The sequence below is a fragment of the Podarcis gaigeae genome, assembly GCF_964106915.1.
Source record: "Podarcis gaigeae genome assembly, chromosome: 6".
NCBI classification, from domain to species: Eukaryota; Metazoa; Chordata; class Lepidosauria; order Squamata; family Lacertidae; genus Podarcis; species Podarcis gaigeae.
In genome coordinates, this window is record NC_139682.1 from 30,537,463 (window position 1) to 30,556,802 (window position 19,340).

The 19,340-nt window shown below is 42.1% G+C and overlaps 1 protein-coding gene and 1 long non-coding RNA gene across 5 annotated transcripts in view; one reads left to right on the plus strand and one right to left on the minus strand.

Annotated features, from left to right (window-relative positions):
* MTCL2 (microtubule crosslinking factor 2) overlaps positions 1 to 19,340 on the minus strand; it is an 81,504-nt gene that overhangs the window by 60,683 nt on the left and 1,481 nt on the right. The gene's annotated exons all lie outside the window — the stretch shown is intronic.
* LOC310848091 overlaps positions 3,000 to 19,340 on the plus strand; it is a 28,121-nt gene continuing 11,780 nt past the window's right edge. The window contains exon 1 of the long non-coding RNA XR_014566154.1: positions 3,000 to 3,120. This is a non-coding gene — a long non-coding RNA (uncharacterized lncRNA). The remainder of the gene's footprint in view (positions 3,121 to 19,340) is intronic.

Below are 19,340 nucleotides of genomic sequence, written 5' to 3' on the forward strand. Positions count from 1 at the left end.
CAGAATTAATTAAGTTCTTAACCCAAGGTACCACTATACTGGTTTGAAGGATTCTATTCTGTGGTTTCACCATCAATTCCCTAAGTGGTTTTCAGAGCACCATTTCATTAAAAATTGACCAGACTGACCACATGTTGGTGCAGAGGTAAACAAAGCTCCCTTAGGAGTAGGTTCAGAAGTCACATTTTTGAAAAGTCACACTACCCCAGCCTGCACAACTCTACCCTTTTCCACAATAAATGCCTCATGAACGCAACAGGATATTTAGTGGGAGCTCCCAGGATCCCTACAAGGAGTCCTGGTACCCAGTAAGAATCTACACATACATAGCTTCACCAAAAGAAAGGTTTACCAAATCTCTCGAATAATTTTACTCTTCTTTATGCAAGTATGGCACTATCAAAGCAGGCTTGAGACAATCTGGGGCATAAAGTGAAATAACCAAATGACACCCCTCCAAACACACTATTTAGCACTGTCACACTCCACCACAAAATCCTCACTTTGGACGGAAATCACTTTGAAATGAATGGGAGCTGCACAAGAGCTCTGGCTCATTTCAGTGAGGCTTGCAGAGACTATTGTTGACAATCAGTCACCTCACCATGGCCTCATCCTGGGCCATGAGCTGAATTATGAAGATGGTCCCTGTAAAGAATGAACTCTGTTAAGTGTCTAAGCATACACTCCATCAGTTGGTTCAAGAATTCATCTCCTTTCATATACACAACTAAACCTACTGCCTCCCAGGAGTGACATACTTCAACCAGTTCAGCAAAACTAGCACATCACCTTTCCTCATGAGGATCAACCATTAAAACATAAAACAGACCTGACAGCCTGGAAGAATAACTGTGAAAACTCCAGTATCAGAGGGGAACGCGCTGAACACAAAGAGCCTAGAGCGAGGGCACTTGAGAGAGAAAGGACTTATTTCTATAAATACTTTACAGGGAGATAAAGAGGAAACTGTGGGTGGGGATAGGATTCTCCTCAGTAGGTGGGAGGAACACCTAAACCAAAACAATGTTGTTCAGCTATAGGGGGGAAACTCCTTTCTTCCTATTGGACAGATGTATGAAGACACAGCATTTCATTCAGAAGGCACAACATGAAGAAACCTGATTTGCTCCAGTTGTCTCTAGACTGCAACTAAGAAAAATGAATGGGACTTGATTTAGAGGTCCAACCAAGTAGTTTACTCAAGCCAAACTAAATTTTGATTGGGTATTTGTTGACCCAAACTTAAACCACACACCTTATAAGCAGATCAAAACTATTCCCATGAATTTTCAGTACTTGGGTTTAGAAAAAATAATAATAATAATAATAATAATAATAATAATAATAATAATAATAATATTTTATACCCCGGCCATCCGGTTGGGTTTCTCCAGCCACTCTGGGCAGCTCCCAACAGATTAAAAACAGAATAAAACTTCAAACATTAAAAACTTCCCTAAAGAGGGCTGCCTAAAAGTCAGGTAGTTGTTTATTTCCTTGACATCTGATGAGAGGGCATTCCACAGGGCAGGCACCGTCACTGGGAAGGCCCTCTGCCTGGTTTCCTGTAGCCTCACATCTTGCAGTGAGGGAACCACCAGAAGTCCCTCGGAGCTGGACCTCAGTGTCCGGGCTGAACAATGGGGGTGGAGACGCTCTTTCAGGTATACTGGCCGAGGCTTTAGGGCTTAAAGGTCAGCACCAACACTTTGAATTGTGCTTGGAAACATATTGAGAGTCAATGCAGATCTTTCAGGACTGATGTTATATGGCCTCCACAGTCACAGACTCACTGTTAAGACCGTTTTCATGGAAGACAATCTTACTCGGCTATGAGTGATTGCCAGAGAAAGAAGACTTCAAGGGGTGCACTTTTATCTATAGATCAGGGTCTGAACTATACCCCCCCAAAAAAACTATCACCCAGTTACACCACTAGGTATGTCTATGAATGGGAATTTTCTCCCCTCAAAATGCACAAAGCAAGAACTATTTAGAAAGCTAATATCAATATAATAACAATTTTCTTCCAGCTGACCAACACACCAGCTCGCCACTCTACCCCCAATCCAACAACACAGCAATGGGTTTATTCTGTATCATGCTCAATTTAGAACCATCTCCAGATGGCACAGACCCAGTCAAGTGACCTGGTCCTATAGAGCCTGCAGCCTGGCAGAGCATCAGAGCATCAGATTTGATGGCTCATGTAGATAAAAGGAAATGAAAATCCAAAATCACTTCCACATACTGGTATCACAAAATAAGACCAGATGGTGCATGGGATAGTCTATATTGTAAGCTAAGGGATGGTATCAACTCCCTCTTGCTTGTGCTCTCCCCAGCCCCTCTGCCTATTTCTAGTAGCAACAGGGAATGTTGCTCATACCCTGGGGTCCAAGCCATCTGTTGCTCCCTGTTTCACTGGCAGTAGCTCTCCTACAAGAGGGCTGAGCTCTCTTAGCCACTTCTGGCTGGCCACATTCCCTACACCCCCTGGGAGACCTTCAGGCTTTTTGTCCATTTGAATTTGGAGAGTGAGAGCAGGTAGATAATTCCCCTCTAGAACTTCATGGATCAGTGGTTTATCTGCTTATGATGATCCACACAGGAAAGCCAATCACAGAATGGCACCATTAGGAAGCCTTCCTATTGAGCAAGCAAAGAGGGTACACAAACAATGGCTTTGAAAACCTGCCTCCCGGCCAGCATGTCACATCCAATGATGAAATGAGGCATTATATTCAAGGGCACCAGAGGATTCAGAGTTCTCTGCAATATCCTAGCAAACTGCCATCACAGAACACTCTTCCTCACCCGACTCCTTTTAAATTAAGATATGAAAAAGAACGAGAAAGCTACCTGAAAGCAGCATCCCAAACTAGTTAAAGGCACACACACACAAACAAACCAGTTCCACATGCATATTTCATCTTGTTAATCACCACTGGATAACTTATTTAGTTAAGGCATTAGTACCATTCAGCAAGAAGGGACGCGGGTGGTGCTGTGGGTTAAACCACAGAGCCTAGGACTTGCCGATCAGAAGGTTGGCGGTTCGAATCCCATGACGGGGTGAGCTCCCGTTGCTCAGTCCCTGCTCCTGCCAACCTAGCAGTTCAAAAGCACGTAGATAAATAGGTACCGCTCTGGCGGGAAGGTAAACGGCATTTCCGTGCACTGCTCTGGTTCACCAGAAGTGGCTTAATCATGCTGGCCACATGACCCAGAAGCTGTACGCCAGCTCCCTTGGCCAATAAAGCGAGATGAGCGCCGCAACCCCAGAGTCGGTCACGACTGGACCTAATGGTCAGGGGTCCCTTTACCCTTTACCTTTACCATTCAGCAAAACCATTAGTGCCATTCAGCAAGTACTATTCAGGGCAACAAACCATTAAAAAGTTAGATCAGGCTACTGTGGACAACAGTCTACTTGGAAGGCCTGGCAGGAAAGGTCAGTAACGCAGACTGATATATATTGGATTCCATGCCCTAGCAGGGGAACACTACCAATCAGAAACACAGCAAAATAATGCCACTTTCCTATAGCTTTCTCCTAGTTCACTGGGCGTTTTCTTGTTAAGTGGCCCTGGATTATGGCTCCAAGCAGTGAGTTCTAATAGGAATTATCAGCAGCTCTGGGGGCATGTTCAATCCCCCTAGCAGTACAGCAGCAGCCCCATGGCCAGGCTCCCCAAACTCGGCCCTCCAGATGTTTTGGGACTACAGTTCCTATCATCCCTGACCACTGGTCCTGTTAGCTAGGGATGATGGGAGTTGTAGTCCCAAAACATCTGGAGGGCCGAGTTTGGGGATCGAGTAGCAGGAAGCACAGCAGAAACAGAGATATTGGCCTCCAAAGCTGAAACTGTCAACTTTAAAATCGTACGACCACTTCCTAGCTTGTATTCAACAGCAGGGGATCTTGATTAGTGTGGTTGGGCAGACACATAAATAGAAAAGAATGCACATTTGGATCAGAGAATTCCAGGGGGCAGGATGTCCAAGCACACAGTGTGAGTGGTGTCCATTGTTGAAAAGCACTTCAGAAAGAAGACTGCTTCTGAAAAGAAACCTACATTGTCTGGGGATCACTGCTATTGCACAAAGCCTCTCTCAGCAAAAATGCCTTGCATGAACCATGATCAGGTTTCAATCGGCAAGTATAATTAAAGGCCATGCTGTCTGTGATGATGCTTACCTTCCTTTGAAAGACACTATTATAAATGATACTTATATCAAAGCAGAGTCTGGTACTGTAAAAAAAAAAAAACAACCCACACTAATAAGCAGAGCAATTCAACTCATCATTCTAGAAGCCTCAGCATCAAAGCATTGCACCCAGGTATTTATTTCTAGGGAGGAAGTGGGTGGAGAAACCTCTGTTCGGACAGCTGCAATGAACAACAAAAGAGGGGAGGAAATTGTTACTGGGCAGAGTTCAGCCTGAACATGCAAAGAGAACTCCAGAAGCCAGACAAACCTCAAAAAGAGCCAGGACTACAGCAAAAAACAAAACAAAAAACCCCTGCCAAACGATTAGTTAAAACAGGTTGCCTGAGCAATAAGATAGGGACATAGGAATCTGCCTTCTACTAAGCCAGAGTATTGGTTCATCTAGCTACACTGACAACTGTTCTCCAAGGATTCAGGGAGAAGTCTAGGAGTGCAACTATTAAAGACTATGTAGGTAGCCAGAAATAAGAGGACTTTTTTTTCAGCTGTGCAACCCCAGTTGTGCAACTACCTCCCCTTCATCATATCAAGTCTTGCTGGTGGCAAAACGTGGATGCCCAAGAACAGTCTGGAGAACTGCATCTGTTACAAGGTGCCATTTAATCAAATTAAAATTTCCACCAGGTCAAATCCATTAAAGGAAAGCAACTCCACAGCATTTTAGTAGGTGATATTTTTGTAGCCCTTTACCCAGTTTTTATGAAATGGAAGAATCTTAAAAGTATAATGCTGTACACATGCAAGTAGTCAGACGTGGAGTAATGAGGAACATACACAGCAGACAAAGAAGACTTGTTTTGGAAAAGGTAACAAAGTATTTGGTGAGCAAATAAGACATATTGACTGGATCTGCATTTTGGAGGCTTATATGAACAGTTATTGCAAACTGGAATGGATGCAGAAGAACTCAAAACCCTCGCAGCTAAATATCAATTTGAGTAGAGGTGTCTAGGACAAGGGCTAACCTTGGTTCAAAATGTATTCTTGCTTCTCAGTGAAAAGTGGGAATATTCAGCTTTCAAATAGAACAGGGATGCAGAACCTGTGATCCTCCAGACGTTGTTGAACTCCCAACACCCGTCTGCATGACAAATAGTTAGGGATGATGGAAGTTGTAGCCCAACAACATCTGGCTGCCACAGGTTTCCCATTTCTGCTGTAAAGTATACTGTTCACTTGCAGCCTTCATTAACCATAAAAATACCAGCCTACAATTAGATACAAATTTATTCCAGTAACTGTAGTTTCATTTGCAGCTGCTATGGAACAAGGACTTGAGTTCATATTTGTATACAACATCCGACGCAGCTGTACAATACCACTAGTAATTTCCCTTTGAATGGTGACTGTATGCTTACATGTACACTATTTTAGAACGGTGGGTGGCATAAGGAATGGTACATGGAGTAGCAGTTGAATACTGATAAAGGATGCTTGTATGCAGAAGGCTAATGACTTCATATACAGTGGTGCCCCGCAAGACGAACGCCTCGCAAGACGAAAAACCCGCTAGACGAAAGGGTTTTTCCGTTTTGGAGGCGCTTCGCAAAACAAATTTCCCTATGAGATTGCTTCACAAGACGAAAAAATCTTGCGTCCCCCGGCGGGTTTTTTTTGCTTTTTTTGCCCTTTTCCTAAGCTGCTAAGCCGCTTATCAGCTGTTCCGCTGATAAGCCACTTAACAGCTGATCGCTGGAAGCCGCTTGACAGCTCTAGCACTAATCCGCTAAGCTGTCAATGGGCTTGCTTCGCAAGACGAAAAAACCGCTAGACGAAGAGAATCGCGGAACGGATTAATTTCGTCTAGCGAGGCACCACTGTACTAGCAATGCCAGAATGAGTCTTATATCTATTGCTAACACCTACTGTTCTGCATACCATTGCCCTTCAATGATACATTGGAAGGGGGCAAAAAAAGCAAACCACCCTCAGTATAACTCCTAAGACTGGTGCTTTCTCCAGTTAAATCAAAAGTCCACCAACAATCTCAACATGTGTTAGGGGAGACCCAAGAAAATCTCTAATAAACAAAAATATTTTTTAAAAATGTGTTTGGGGAAAGGAGAAGGGACTTTTTAAATGGCTGCACCACTATTGTTGTTTGTTTACAATTTTACCAAGAACATTTTCTCAACAGAATTGCTTTCAACACCATTATAAAAAAGACCACAGTAAGGCTGAATTTATATATCCACTAAACAGAAGTAAACATCATAAATTCAGTGGCACTTATTTCTGAGTAGCACTCCAAGACATTTTTAAAAAAAAAAAACAGTTTGTTCAAACTATGTAACTTCCTCTAAAAGAAGTATGTCAAAGCCTGACATTAGAATTCAGAAAATAATAATAGTAATAATAATAATACTCTCCAGATGAACTTTTCTTAGACATATATCTGCTTCCTCACATTGATTTCTATTATCTCCAGACCCTTGGTAACCTAGTTGCCCTCCTCTTCACACCTTCCAGCTTGTCAATATCATTCTTAGGTAGGGGTGCCCAGAACTGGACATGGTACTCCATGGGTGGTCTGACCAAGGCAGATAATAGAGGGGTGCCACCTATGGGAAGCCCACACACAGGTCCTGTGCAATAGTGCAATAGTCATCTCCCACTTGTGATCCCCACCAACTGGTATTCAGAGGTATACAGCCACCCACAGTGGAGGTAAAACATAGGCATAATGACTGGTAGCCTTATTCCCAATGGATCTGTCTAACCCTCTTTCAAAGCCATCTAAGTTGGCGGCCATCCACTTTCTCCACTCCACGAATAATTTTATACATCTCTGTCATGTTCCCCTGACTCACCTTTTTTCTAAACTTAAAACTGATTACTTGTGGCTGTCCTGAATCTCAGGCATGAGTCTCTCTCAGTCCTGTATCCTGAGATCCTTTTAGGTGGAGATGCCAAGGATTGGATTTTGGACCCTATGAACATGAAGCTTATGCTCTATTGCTCAACCATGGCTCCCAATTGCAAAGAAAAAATTCAGAAGTACTTCAATTCTGCCTGTCTCATATTTTTAGCACCCAGTATTTTATTCTCAAATGAGATTAAGTGATACTTCTCACTGCGCCCTATGCAGAGAGCAGCAAATTTATTCAAGAACCTTATTGCCATTAACAATTGCTGCTTAACCCTTAAGAAACATTTATAACAAGACTTCCTTATTTAAGAGTTTACAGCAGAAACTCACATATTGGTGTTGCAAACTGGTATAGTTAATAGTAGTTTAATATGTAAAAATACCTTTAGGGGCATGCATCCATAAATACTGCAGCAGGGATTATCAATCTACTAATTAGATCCTGAAACAGCTGTATACAAGAGACCTACCCAGAATCCTGAGTCCTTCTCCACTAGACAAAGCTTGTTTTGCCCTAGCATGTGCTGCCAAGGGGTCAATAGAAGGACACACTAGGAAGGGTTAGTACAGCAGCCTTAGATTGACTGTGAGATTGGGTGCGATCCAAAATGCCAATAATAAATCCATCAACCTGTCTACAACCCCAGCTAGACAGCCCTATAATTCTAATCTGTAAATCTCTACATCCAATACACTTTTTGGCAAATACTGTAAATGGACTACAATAAACTCTATAAGCACAAGCTATTTGGAGAGAAATAGACAGGAGCAAAGGAAGTAGGTAAGTTCTACAAACATCAATTGGGCTACAATATCTGGTTTGCATCAACAGCTGCTGCCCCAGTATATATGCCACAACGTTGTTAAGCAACAGACAAGCAACAATATTCTAAAACCCCAGAAATCTACCTGCTTCTAAAAGAGAGCTATTACCGGTATTTGTGACTAGTTAACAGTGCTTTTTTCAGGGGGTACTCAAGGGTACACAATACTGGCACTGCTTTTGGGGGGAGGGGTTAAAAAATGTGACACTTACTGCAACAACTTTGTGATGAGTACCAGCACCTATTTTTCTAGAAGAAAAGCACTGCCAGTTAAGAACAACACTGCATTGAATGGGCTAATAAATAAACCAGTCCTAAATACCCTGAACCATGACAAGGTTTAGACTGAGCAGCAGCCTAGATAGAATCTGACTCTGAGGAGGAACCAGCCAGATCAGAAGAGCCAGAGACCCCAGCAGCAGAAGTGCTGAGCCCAGACCCAAACTCTATTGCAGAGTCAATGCCTCAACCTGAAGCCTGCTGAACCGGAATGATCCCTGAACTACCCCCTTCAAAGATAGCATCCTTCAAATCAGATTCCTTTGAGGGACCAGCCCCAACACATCAATGGCAAGAAGCTCCCTGATGTATTCTCACCACTGCAGGCAACATGCTAGGCAGGAGTTAACAGAGGAGTGTTAACTATATTTATACAGTATAGTGGAAGGGGGTGCTGGTGCTGGCAGTGATCCAGCCAAAATGCTATGGCACAACCTGGGGCGGGGAGGAGGCAAGAGATACTGGGAAGTCTATTGCACCAAGACCCACCTGGAAGTGGCCCAAAGCCCATTGGTGATCCCAGGCCCACCATTACAGGACACACCAGCCAGGAAGCTAAACAGGAACTTAATATTGTCTCTCTCCAACAAGAACAGAATAGCAATATGAAACCCAGTGTCCAGTGCTACTACCCACAACCCCTTTCAGTTTGTCTACTCCACAAGAAGAGAGTGGAGCCTGGGAGGAGGAGTCAGGCCCAGAAGGAGCACATGTGGGCTCAGTTGACAGGCTTCCCATATCTGATACCACTGGCCATGCTGCCTGGTACTAATGGAAGCTGTAGTCTGCAGCAACTGGAGGAACTGTACACCATCTTCCATGGATTCCTGTTCACCAACTTTCATAGCTGAGATTCCTGCATTGCAGGGGGATGGACTAGATGACCCTTGGGATTCCCTTCCAACTCTACAATTCTATGATTCTATGACCAATTGAATGGAAGACGCAGTGTTAGAAACTCCCATTGTTCTAGGCGCATTTTGCGACATGGAATTTCATTAGAGCGAGCAGTTTCTGAGCTCCTGGCGCATTACTGCACCTAAGATTTTGGATAAAAACTGCAGAGTGGAAGGAAAGAAGGACCTTTTTCCACCTCCCCACTTCCAGCTACTCTCTGAAGACTGAAGAAGAGACCCTCTTAAGAATATTAGAGGGGTGGGCAGGGGAAGGACAAGACCATGTGAAAAATTAACATAATATTTTAACTGCAGTTCATTCATTTTCAGCTTTCTATTCTTGTTATAAAAACACACCTAGACATTCCATTGTTGCGCCCATAACCTAGGTTTAAGATGCCATTTAGCTCCTAGCTTTCATATCTCAGTTTCTAACACTAGGAAGAAGTGATCTCGGCTACTCACTGTTTCAATAAATGCTTCTGTTCTCCATAATCTGAAACCCTCTCTTTTGATTCAAATGAATGATTTTGGTCTTAATCAGAAAGTATTTTGTACTGATGTTAAATTGCCTATTACATCCATAATGTCAGTGAAAATTACATATACCTAGTAACATTAAGGAAACACTGAGAAGTAACTATAGTATTGTTGAATAATCTTGTACGGTTCTCCACCCTCACCACCACAAGTCAGTATTAATTCAGGGAGCCCACATTTTGAAAAACATGGAAGCTGGAATGCTGCATTGATCTGACCTAGAATGGCAAGCGCTGAACTCATATTCTTATGATCTCGCACTGCAACATGGAAATTGGTATCAAGGGATAACAAGCGAACATTTCCTTAGAGATTAAAGGGAACAAAAGCAGCAGTTTTCAATTAACTGCCAGCCACAGACTGACAGAAGGAACAGTACTGTAATTCGCGCAAGGCAAAGATAAGAAAAGATTTCTACAGGGAAGTCTTAAGATGGGCCACCATATGACTGCAGAAGTTTTAGGGTCTCCAGGTTAGGTGGATTAACGTGATGAAGTGAAAAAAGACTCATTTCCCAAACAGCAACTGCTACAAAGGACTTTATGACCTATTAAACAACAAGGATGCAGCTTAGTGGCAGCACATATGCTTTATATGCAAAATGTCCCAGACTGAATCTGAGGGAGGGGGGAGACCCTGCTTGAAACCCAGGAAAGCTACTACTGTCAGTGTAGACAATACTGAATTAGCAGAAATACGAACTGACTCAGTATAAAGAATATAGACCACCTTTCTTCAATTTTACCACCACAGATATGATTTTCCAATCCAATCCTATGCAGCAATTTCCAAGTTGAGTCTGTCTCCCATCTCCAGAAATGTAATCCAATGTATAAACTACAACAACTACTTTGGGCTTTGTCTAAAAAGAGCTCAACAATTTCGAGGTCTTCCAAAAAGGTTTTTTACTTTTTGAAATATGGTAACCCTACAATAACACTGTGCCCACATCTTGCCAACAAAACAGCAGACAGCTCAGAAGTTATACAGTGGTACCTCAGGTTACAGACGCTTCAGGTTACAGACACTTCAGGTTAGACTCCGCTAACCCAGAAATAGTACCTCCAGAACGAATTAAGTTCTTAACCCGAGGTACCACTGTAATGAAAAGGAGCAGCAGGTGGGGGAGGGGAGAGATGGGAGGAAATCATGTTACAGATTTACACCTTCCTGTATAAATTAACAACCAAACAACCACAAGCTTTCAAGCAATGCTACTGCAAATATGCTCTATCTGAAAACTAAAAGGTGCCACAAGTTGCTTTTCTTATTACATGCTGCACTAGGGACACAATTAACTCACATGTTATTAGTTTTTTGCACCAATGCAATGAGAAGCAATGCAAACTGATGAGAAAATTCTAAAACGCAACTTTCCAGATTGTTTATAGAAGGGACACAATTAACTCACATGTTATTAGTTTTTTGCACCAATGCAATGAGAAGCAATGCAAACTGATGAGAAAATTCTAAAACGCAACTTTCCAGATTGTTTATAGAAGTGGTAGTTCCAACTGCGCATCAGACTTTCTGAATCACCTATCATGCCTTCTGGGCTCCACAGCTCCATTATTATTAAAATTAAGAGGAAAAGCAAGCATAAATTAGGAGCTTAGAGTTTATGAGATTCTTGCAGTGCAGCTTTCCATGGATTAAAGGTTGGATATACATAAATAATATAAGAAAGCACTGGCTGTTTGAGGACCAACATTTCCTCTTGCTGGCTTCTGGCGTATATCCCTACCACACTTGGGGAAGACAGAAAAAGCAAAGCAGACTCATAGCCAAGTTTTGCTTTTTACTAAGAAGGGAGGGTTGAGGGAAAGGCATGAGGTGATCAACGTTAATGTGGGGTGTATGAAGACAAAGCAAGCAGGAAAAGACTGAATCGGAAGATGAGCAGAAGGCCAGTTGGGACCCCCTGGGCTAAGGCCACTCCGAATCCCATCTGTCAGTTATCTAAGGCATATGCCTGTTATTTTGAAACGTGATTGGCTTGGAAGATTTCTCCTCCCCTTGCTGCAAATGGAATCTCCAGTGCCATTCTTTGTCTTCACATCCCTCTGCAGCTGCCGGCATATCACATCTCACATTTTCCATTCTGCTGAACAGGGACTCAGGGCTCTTGTTCCCCCCACACTGGGATGACAAGGCGGTGGCTCGTGGCTGGCTGCTGTGCTTCTTAAAGGCACAGTGCCTCTCAAGCATGAAAATGTTCCCATCTCCTTTTCTTAACAGATCTTTGAAGCCAGAAAGGAAAAGGAGAAGCAGGTGGCTGGTCCTTGCATGTCTATTCTACTAGTCAAATGGAGTAGCTTGCTCGTCCCTTATCAGTATAACTCCTCAGAAACAGGAAGGAAAATTTCAGCTACAGAGCTTAGACAGAGCTTCCACACACGACTAAACTGTGCTCCTCGGATCAATAGAATTGAAGCAAACATATAGAGATATTTTGAGACAGACGTTTCTGACAAGCTTGTGCATTCCCCCCCAAAAAATACAACTAAAAATCCAGCAACGGATTTAGACGCGAGAAGGAACAAGGGCTAGTCTTTGAAACCAAAACCCACCGAGTAATCTTGACTTTGTCCACATTTTTGCAGCTTGGGTTTGGAGAAGGAAAATAATAATGATAATCGCTTTTTTGCCAAAGTTCAAATGTACATAATCTGAAGTTGCATTATTATTCCCTTTTCTTCTTCTGGAAATAGCAGGCCCCAGGGCAGGTGATCAGTATCAAGAATTTTATTTATTTTTTAAGTCAACAGTTTCTTCTCCTGCTGCAATCCAGGCAAAAACTGCTCCCCACCATGATCACTGAAAGCTGCTATTAACTCCATGAGGGAATCTTCACTCACCTCACTTATACTCAGAGGTTGACACCAGCGAAAAGCTTAAGAGTTCAGTTGTTTAAAAAGCAGCCTGAAAAATGTTTACACTAACCATCCTTTCCTATAAAAAGTTCTCTAAAGAGAAGCAACTGCAGGCAGAATTCCACATTATAGGCAACGTCTGCAGTGATAGCACAAGTCGGGGTGGGCAGGGTGGTGTCTTTGCACTAGAGCTCCAGGGTTCTGTGAATAATGGTGCATGCACAATCATGCTACTCACTTGCAATATAAGGAAGCGCAGAGCAAGGGAGACCATACATTTTCAAACCCCTACTGCAAACCAATCAAGAGTGAACTCGTAACAGTTTCCTCCTAGAGAAACATTTTTTTAAAATAAACATTGTATCCAAAAAGAAATAATTGTTGTGCTTAAATGTTCTCAAACACAAGCAGCTTTTTGTGATCTGAAAGAGTTTTTTAAAAAAATCACAGGGATTGTTATATACTTTCATTTATATACAGTATTTAGTAAGAGCCATTGCAAAAGCAAAGTGCTTGGGCTTTGGAAATATTTCATAAGCCCCAGATAATAAGTTGGACATGACAGGGTGATTTATCAAAAGCATTAATGGGGGGATGACCTTTAAAGGCAAGAAAATTCACCTCCAGCCCTCCCTCTGTCTTGCAGACAGCAGCTTACCAACCACATCCCAGGAGCTTTTTCACTTTCTTTGAAACAACCAAGCAATAGTCTTCATTTTGCTTACTTTCCTTTTCAGTTTACAGTGGAGCATTTCTGTCCATCTGGGGCTTCTGACCAGCTGGAAGAGGCAGCAAAATAATGCTTAGGTCTTTGGAAAATTAGCTAAACCTACAATTCTGAAACTAGGTTTCTCCAAAAATGAAGATGGAAAGGAATAACCAGACAGCATATGCTTTTTGGTAGGCTACTACTCATTCCCTCGCCTTGGAGTCAACCAGGGACTAATTTCCCAATACCAGGTGTAAGTCATAAGAATAGGTTCCAAGGAATAATTTTTTTGCTCATGGGTCCCCCTGTGTAAACAGTTTAGAACTACTGTACCATTTCACTACTATGACTTCAGAAACACTTGACTATGCATGAGAACTCAAAAGTAAGCAACTAAACAGAAGAGACTGTCCATTACTTTGAATGAACTATGCAACAAAATACATATAAGCTTCTAGCCCTTGTTGCATTAGTTCACATAGAGACAATCTGCAGCTCAAGAGCCACATGTGGCCTGCAACACAACTGATTGGTGCTGGAAACAGCTGAAGCCTATAAGAATCAGCACTCAGCTGTTTCCAGCACCAATCAGTAGGGAAACAAGAGGTGGTGCAGGATGAGATCCAGATAACTAGCACTGGGAAAAGCTGATGAGGCCACTCATTAGCTCTCTCCACAGCCGTTTCCAATGCCAATCAGCTACACAATGGGATGTATAGGTTCCTCCCAGTTGAAGGGGATGGAAAGCATTGAGGAGTATCCTAATCTGCATAATCCTCAACTGTTCCCAGCACCAATCAGCAGAGGGAGGGAGGGGGAACAACTCTGTGTTCATGATGGGATCTCAACTCTGTGTGCCTCTATGTATGAGTGAGTGTGTAATAATGAAGCTTGGAGGCTGTGTATAGTGTGTGTGGGTGGAGAAATTTACTCAACAACAACAAAGGCATCCCCACACACTGACACCATGCAGCCCTTGAGCAGTAAGTGACAAAAAAATTGCCCGCCCCATAAGACAGGAGGAGACATGACGGGATCTCAACTCTCTGTGCCTCTATGTTCTGCATACTAAGATGAGATGCAGCTGCAATGGTGCTCAGAATATCCTCAAGGAAGGAGTACACTCCAAGTAACAGCAGGTTTCAGATGAAAGTGGAGTGTGTGTGCTTTAAAAAAAGGGCAGATGCATTATTTTTACAGCTATTAAATATTCCAAAATTCTATCTTTCTTAGTGCCCCAGGTGGCATAAATACTTACTGGCATCACCACCATACTTATTGTCTTTACTAGGAAATCCTATCTAGGCCTTGCTGCTCATCAGATTTGTATAGTTGTGGCTACCTAGACCAGGGGGCAGCAAACTTTTTCAGCAGGGGGCCGGTCCACTGTCCCTCAGACCTTGTGGGGGGCCAGACTATTTTTTTTGGGGGGGGATGAACGAATTCCTATGCCCCACAAATAACCCAGAGATGCATTTTAAATAAAAGGACACATTCTACTCATATAAAAACACGATGATTCCCTGACCATCCGCGGGCCGGATTGAGAAGGTGATTGGGCCAGATCCGGCCTCCAGGCCTTAGTTTGCCTACCCATGACCTAGACACTGCCCCAGATTTACTATTGCATCTGAATTGTGCATAGATGCCTCATAAAAATTCACTTCTCAACAATTTATCATGGGGGGGGGGGACACTGCAGCATTCTCATCCAGTTTGCACGAAATCAAACACTAAAACTATGTCCACCTTGGTTCTGTGCCATCAAGTCTCCACCCCACAAGTCAAGAATTCTGTCTCTAATTCCATACCCACCAAGCAATCCCTTCACAAAAGGTATACTGGACAGCTAAGACAGCAACCTGCAAAACAGCTATAGAGGATGGATATATAATACTGTGTTTACCATATACACGAGAAAGGGTGAATGGGGGAAATAAATGACTTGGGAAATCTGTTCCCTCAAATGAGGGCAGCATTGTCAAGTGAATCCTAAGTATGGTAAGTGGATAGAGGCTCCAGTCTAAGCTTTGTTGCTGCAACAAACAGGATCACATCTGTATATAACACTGGAGCAGATGACAAGGCTACAATTCAACTAACTTTTTAGTCTGTTTTTAATTCTTTGTAAGGTCAGCTTTGAGTGCCAAGACTGGCAGCTCAAGCATACTTGACTTGGAAATGCTAGCCTTCCTGAAAGTAAATCTAATAGTTTGTATTCATGCAGATCTCTTGAGATGTTAGACAGGGGGAAAACCACTGTGACACTTTGTATTGCCATACAGTATTTTAAGACTACTGTGAATTGAATGTGCGGTCTTTGTACTACTATGTTTTTATGCTCAAGTAAATTTGAAAAGCTTATCTTGATCATGTCAATTAATCAAATAGAAACAGATTTTGCAAATAGGTCTACTTTGAAGTAGAAGATCAGCTCTTGCAAAGTTTGTCTTTCTTATCTTAGTCACCAATCATATTACCAAAATAAATATTTATAGAGAAAAAATAATTTAGCTGAAATTGACTAGACTGAAATTGACTAGAGTGAAAACAAACTACAAGGTGATAAATTTCAAAGGCTGATAAAATCAACCCTTACAGTAGCAGACGTATCGCCAAACATGTAGAAATGCCAAGTCTCAAACAACAGTAAATGTCCCTAAGATTTTAGTGAGTGTGTGAAGTGCATGCTTAATTATATCAAACTAAAATCAAGTGAGACTTAAGCTGCAATCCTATACTCCATTAAACCCTATGGGACTTAGTTTTAAGTAGACATGTATAGAACTGCAGTGTTCTGCTACAGTCCTAAGCACATTTACTGGAAAGAAACTTCAGTTAAACTCCTTAAAATTTACTTTTAAGGAATCATATACTGTATAGGATTGCCCTGTTAATCATGCCCACAGTTTTTAGAATAAATGTCCTTGTGTATTTCTAATTAGCATGGCATGTTATTACATTACCATGGCAACTTTGAATCTGCACAGCCGTTTTATATCAGAATACTAAGAAGGGCCAGTCTAAATTAAGTCTTGACTTCCTGCCAGTTTCCCCTTTGCTTAGAAGGGAAGAAAATTACCAACTACTTTATTTGGCTTTGTATGAACTGACTCTACATAAGCAGTCCCCAGCCCTATAGCTCAGAAGTTCACCAGCCTCTGAAATCAGAATGAGCTGCACGCATATAAAATGTGTCGGTGTGATGGGTTTACACTATTAGCCCGTGTAATTCTAGTGTAAAAAATATTCAGATCCAAAACTTCCAAATAAAAGCAGGGAGAACATAGTGGTAGCCTTGAGGCAGAGAAAGGGCATCCATGAACTAAGAGTGTCAGAACTGCAAGGGGCAAATCAGGAGCCAATATTTGTATGCTGGAACTTCTAATGTGGCTGTCCCTTGAATCCTGCCACCGGGTGTAGTTGCCTAATCCTATGGAAAAGCTGAGTGTGGGTGGTGTTCAACTATGTTTTACATAGCATAAGCCCACTGAAATTAATCAACATGGCTATGTTAAGTTCATTAATTCCAATGGGTCTTCTCAGGGTAAAGCTTAATTTAATATCACCCCCAACGTTGTGGCAATAACATACTTTCAACAGGTCTCTAAGGTGCTACTGGACAAATTATTTATTTATTTATTATGCTTTCAACAGTTAGAATGCAGATAATAATTGCAAGGAAAGTGAACTCAGGTGTTTTGTATTTAAACCATCAAAACAACCCTTGTTCTACTCCTCCCTTGCCCCCCCCAAAAAAGGTAAGGTTGACCTGAACAGACACAGCACTTGTTTAATGACAAGGAATGCCTGTAGGAAAAATAGGAGCCAACACTTACTTGAACACAGTAGTTAGAAATCAAGCACATTGCAAACCTAGGACACAGATTGAAAGTATATGGGGGTAGGAATGAGCAACACAGTAATTAAATGGGGGAGGGCTGAGTCACCAAGTGGGTCAGTAAGGACTCTCAGCCGTGGATGTTGCAAAAGATGACTTTCTCAGGTGCGATATGCCACACATGGATGCACGCCCACCGAATGCTGGATTCCACTGCTGGCTCTTCTAACTAAAAGAGTGGAGAACAACTGTTCTGAAGGGCAAGAACGAGACCTGGGTAGATAAAGCATCCCCCAGAAAAATGGTTGTGCAACCATCTTCTATACCTAATGATTTTTTTCCTAGCTAGTTTTATATAAATCAGATTAGACCAGCATATTGGTTGCTTTTTTCCAAATACTATATAATATAATCTTACACTTAAAGGACTCTTGCTCTCCACCCTGCCAGACCTCTCAGAGGCACTAAGAGCCTGTGCTTCAGCCAGCAACCTAATCCACTATCTGAGCTGGTTGTTATATGCAGCCATTCAATAAACACCTACTACCGTTGCCATGCCAACATCATCCTGCAAAATAAACCCATCACTGCTCAGTAGTACTACCAAGAGAAGCAAGGCAAAAGCTGAGCTTGGCAACAGCCCAAAGACTCCTTCACTCCCTACCATTCCAGAAACCACAGGGATACATGTCAAGCAATATTCTTACATTATCCAAACACTACTGAAACAATTCCTTCAAGTCACTCTATGGGCACATCTGCAAAGTAGCTTTCCATGCTATTAATTTAGCTAAAAACCAGAAGCATGGAAAACATCCTCCAAGAAAGCAGGTACATTTTCCCCACTTTGAAGATGGAAAATGCACTGACATTGTAGAATGCATGACTGATGCAAATATCTGACAGATCAGCCCATCTGCACATGGACAGCCAGGAATATTAGAGAATGCTGAAGTTTCAACAACAACAACATGTGGATGTACAGGAGAGTCCAGGAGCATACTAAAAGTGCTTCTAAAACTTTTAGAAATTTCCATGTGGATGGGCCCTGAAAGTCTTTATAGAGCTGTATAAATATCTTTCTGGGTGGGGAAGAGGAGCACACCCAACAGGACCAAGTGTGTGTCTGAGACTAAATAAACCCTGCAAAAACTTAATTACCTCCAAAATGGGAAATTCTGATACATAGAGAGGAATACAAATGCTGCCCCTCATCGGGACATCTGTTTGCCAGATTGGGAATTTCAAAACTACTAAGTATTATGGAACTGAGAGGTGCACCATCAAGTGTAATTAAGAAGAGAACCACACATTACAATAGAAACATGGGGTTCACAATTCACTCATCATGCTATTGTAGGAGGGCATTCACAATACAGAATTGGCAAGTGGAAAGAGAGCGTGCTTGCAGGAGAGAATCATTGGTTCTTCCCTGCAAATAATCCCCAGCTCCCACAAGGATCAAACACTGTCTTCCCTACCAGTCAATTTTTCCATACAAATCCCTCCACTCCCTGGTCATTTTTCACCAATTTTTGTCCAGACAGGCTCTGAAATCAGAAGTAAGCTTAGCAGAAAAAGGAGGATGGGAAAATGTCTCTGGTGGGTATTTACAAAGAAAAATCTGCAGACATGTGAGTGGTTAAAACATCCCTTTTCACCATTTCTCCCCAGGAAATGCCATATACACCAAGCGTTTGCAAATGTAGATTTGGGAACATATCTGTCAAAGGATGTACTTCAACACATTCACCTGGCTTCTGCACAACTCTGTGTCCCAGCTGTCATAATCAGTAACACTCATCATACAGATTCCTCAGATTCTACACAGACCCTCTATGCTACAGCCAGGCATTCCTAGAAACACCCAGTAATGCAGCGGAAACTCTTCAGCAATCAGGGGCTGTGCTTTATATTACAACTTGGATACCGAGTCACCACAGGGAAGTAGTCTCCCATGATAAAATAATCTGCAACCAGCCCTAAGAAATTGCACATAGCCCCTGGAAGTATTTGCTTAATTAGGCCCCAAAGTCTGCCTTCCTTCCTGATGTGGCTAAGACTTGTGCTAGAGAGTCAAGCTATTTATTACAAGAGCATGATGCTGACAACTATGAATTTGATTCTGGCAGCAAAGAATTTCAAATAAATGCTGGGATGTGAGGAATTAGCTTTGATTTCAAGATAGGAGATATCTTCCTTTAAGGATATGTAAGTTATGTTTGATGAGATGAAGAATATTTCTCCTTGGGGCTTTATGATGCTATACA